The sequence below is a fragment of the Pteropus medius genome, unplaced genomic scaffold, assembly GCF_902729225.1.
Source record: "Pteropus medius unplaced genomic scaffold, Ma_sr-lr_union100, whole genome shotgun sequence".
Lineage (NCBI taxonomy): Eukaryota > Metazoa > Chordata > Mammalia > Chiroptera > Pteropodidae > Pteropus > Pteropus medius.
In genome coordinates, this window is record NW_024354503.1 from 14,629,094 (window position 1) to 14,633,383 (window position 4,290).

Sequence of the window (4,290 nt, forward strand, 5' to 3'; positions counted from 1 at the left end):
TGGTACACGCTATCCTGGCTATTTCTGCCAACCATGTTTCCCACAAACCCTTCCCCTCCTCACCACAGCAGGCCGCCTGCCCACTTGGCCACAAACCCAGCCACCAGTGGTTGCAATTCCTGGCTCTGGTCCACCCCCTGTATCCGGGAGGGCTCATCACCTCTGACCCCAGAAGGTGGGTCAATCCCTTTTCTTGCCTCCCCCCCAGTTCATCTCCCTCTGCCCTCACACCTGGAAGGGAGAGATACAAGAGCCACTCGGAAGTGGGGGTCTTCTGAGCAAAGCAGATGCATCTGTGTGCTCACATATGACTGGGCTGTCCTTAGGATGAAGGATAAAGCTCCAGGTGGAGTGCCAGGTGTAAAGAGGGAGCACAAGTCTTGTGAACTGCTGGGTCCCCAGCTGTCAGAGGGTCCTTTGTCCTACTTACTGGAGTTTGGGTTTGAGGCCAGGGCCCCAGCTAGCACTTTACCACTATTCTTATGCGTTAAGCTTCCTTAGGAACCTCCAAAAGAGGAGGAGTTATTCATGATTCATCAATTCATGATTAAGCATATTATCTTAAATTTTATTTTACAAATGTAGGTTATATTATATGTAAATTTAGCAACCTGTTTTTTCACTTATTATCTTAGACATCTTTCCATAAGAATATATATAGAAAATTTCCTTACTCTTTTAAATTGTTGCATAATATTTCACTCTTGGTTGTACTATAATGTATTTAACCAATTCTCTATAAATGAACCCCTAGGTTGTTTCCCTTACTTTAAAAAAAAATTATAAACAATGCTGCAATGAACATCTTTGTCCATTTATCTTTGGGCACTTATATAAATGCTTTTGCTGGGTAAAATCCTAGAAGTTAAACTGCTAGGTGAAAGAGTATGAACATTTACATTTTAATAGATAAGGCTTAATTGCTTTCCAGAATGAACTAATTTTCCATCATTAACATTGTATGAGACAGCCTGTGTAACCACACCTTCCACAATACCATGAGTTAAGAATCTTCCTAATCTTTGCCAATCTGATAAGTGAAAAATTATTTCTTGTTTTCATTTGCATTTAAAATTGTTAGTGAGATGGAACATTTTCTATATTTTTATTAGCCAGTTGTATTTTTTGTGAGTGACCTGTTTATATTCTTTGCCTATAATTCCCCATTGGATTGTTGTCTTTTTTTTCTTGTTTTGTAGAATATGTCATTTTTTAAATTAGAAAAATGAGCATCGTGGCATACATCTTGCAGGCATTTTTCTCTCATTTTGTCCTTTGATTTTGCTTATGAAGTTTTTTCTTTTAATTTCTATGTAGATATACTTATTAATCTTCTCTGTTACGACTTCTGTTTTGTTCCATGACTAGAAAAGCCTTTGCTACTCCAGGATCATAAAAAACATTTGCACACATTTTCTTCTGACACTTTTATGGCTTTATTTTTCAAAAGTTTTATTTAAAATTTTTTTCTTTAAATCTTTGATGTAGTTGAAATTTATTTCAGGTAGGTAATGCAGATTTATTTACTTTATTCCAAATATCTGGTTAGTGTCTCAATTAATGAACTGAATTCTTATGTTTATTTGGGTTGATTTCAAATTTCTGCATTCTTTACTACTGATCTATCTGTACTGGTTTCATACTATTTTAATTATTATAGCTGTGCAATATTTTAAAAAGTGTTTTATGGGGCTACTCCTTCCTTGTTAGTTTACTTTTTTCCCCTCCAGGAATTCTGTGGCTATTCTTTTATATTTATTTCCCCAGAATCATGTTGTCAAGTTACCTCCAAAAAATCCCACTGAATTTATAGTTTCATTATGGGGACACTGACATGTGTATAATATTGACTTTTTATTCAAGAGCAATGTCTCTCTCTTTCTTTCCATTCAAGATTATGTTTAAGTCCCTCATTTGGGTCTTATAGCTCTTCTCACGTAGACCTGCACATTTTTTTTTCTCTGTTTCATGTAACAATTTTATTACCTTTGTGGATGGGACCCTATTTCTTGTGTTTGGGTAATCTCGCTTTTAGAACTAGCTACCTTGTTAAATTCTCTGGTTATCACTGAGAGGTCTTTGGCTGATTCTCTTGGAATATCCATGCATAGAATAATATCATCCAATGATAATAATTATGCTTTCTCTTTATAATATTTATACCTCTTATTTTATTTTTGGAATCTAATTGCATTGTCAGATACTTCCAGAACAATGTTAAATGCTAGTGGTGATACTTTATAGTAGCAGCTGACATTGCCTTCAGTACGGAACTATGTCTTGAGTCTCCCATTAAACATGTTGAAATAAAATTAATCTCTTTATTTTACATAATAAGATAATGGGTTGTGTTGAGTTTCCCAGTATTCGGCCTTCTTGCTCTTCTGGAAAGAACCATGCTTAGTCTTAATGTATTCTGCTTTTATTAAAACAGTCCTAATAAGTACACTCTTCCTTAGCTTGGAACTTCCTCCCTAGCTGATGATTCTTCCCTTGGCAGGAGAGGCACAAAGACGTGCAGAGGTGTAAGATGGGGGAGTGTGGCCACAGGGAATAGCTGAGGTTCAGGATGTGGGCTCTCAGCCTCCTGTCCCCAAAGGAATGGGGATTTACAAGACTCACTCCACCCCAGACTGAGAGAGGAAACCATTGAAAAGGGGGTGAGGAGGGCCAAGGAAGGGAGGAAGGCAAGTGAGGCCTGAGGAGCAGTGGGCAGGAGGCCTTGGAAGAAAATCAGGGGATCTTCTGTTTGTTCGGAAGATTTCCTGCCCCTCTACCGCACTCAAAGCTATCTTGAGCCCTAGTCTTTTGGGGGAAAACATGGTTCTGAACATTGAGCTTCTCTCAGATTGATGAATTGACACAGGTAGGGTGGAGGTGAGGCAGGCTAGAGGAGTCCTCTGAAGCTATTAGTTCAGGAAGATGTACAGCCCGATTTGGCTACTCCTCAACATTTGGATGTCACTTAGCAGCTTCTGAAGAAATGAACATGTCTTCCTTCCACCCATCTCCCGCAGGAACCTGAGGGCTATTCTTTTGTTCTAAACATATGACCTTGCTCCACCTTTCCCCCATTTCCTGCTGTAGTTGTGGGGTCCTCTGGCCATAACCCTTTACTAGGAACCAGGATGACTTTATTATCACCCTTGTTTGAACGTTGCTGTGCCCAGGGATTGCTGGACAGAGGAGAGGGTCAGGGGAGAGAGGACGGAGACATTCTAGTAGCCATGGCAGGTGCATCGAGGTGGCCGAGGGCTCCTTCGTAGATGATGGGTTGAAGCCAGGTAGCCAGATAGAGACAAGAGCGCCCTGCAGATGTCTTCCCTGAGCTGGTGTCCCTCTCCTTACTACAACTGTCAGCTATAGGAGCACAGGATGAACAAACCCTTGACCCAGAATCTCAACATCTTCCAGGCCCATGAACTCCTTCTGGCCCTTAATTAACCCAGTCATTTGCTAGGAAAGGAGGTGACTTCGTGGCTGTGTTTATATTACCCAAATGGGTATAGACACATCCTCACTCTTTTCTCATAAGAGAAGATCAAGAGCATACAGACAGGTATGAGGGTAAACCGAGTTTTAGGCAAAGTGAGGAAGAGCCTGGTCAGCCATCGACAGGAAGCCAGCAAGAGTGAATGGTGGGCAACCTTCCTAGAGGCAAGGGATTGAATGTGATGACCTCTGGATGCTGATGACACTGTGAGAATTAAATGATTCCAGGTTTGTCTTTTCCTGCTACTTTTGGCACATCCCAATAGAGTCATCTGGAGCTAATCCCATTTTCTAGCCATGGAGGGCTGCGATAGAGTGGGGAGTATGGTCAGCAGGAAGGGGCTCCTGCCATCAGACTGGAGGTCAGGGTGGAAATTCAGCTTCTGGCAAGACTGCAAGAGCTAGGCAGACCCCAGCCCTGGGGGAATCAGAACCCTGGGTAGACACTTAAGGCAGGAGCTTGGATAGATAGAGGCAAGATGGGCCCGGGAGTTTGGACCTGGGATTCCAGAACACAGAGGGGTGCACAGCAGAATGGAGAACACTTTGGGCATTGAGTTGGCACCTACTACCTACAACCCAAGAGGGCTTTGCAAAATCATGATAGATTCTTTGCTGATGTGGCTTCCTGTGGAAAAGTAGGTACCACTGGTGGGTCCTGTTAAGTGCCCTGGCATGTCTTACTCATTTCCAGTCTTCTCAATTTCTGCATCAGGCCCAGGCTCCCGGAGGGAGCTGCTGGTAAACATGTCCCAGATGTGTGGTGTGAGACGGAGCCAAGATGGTGAGATGACTGCT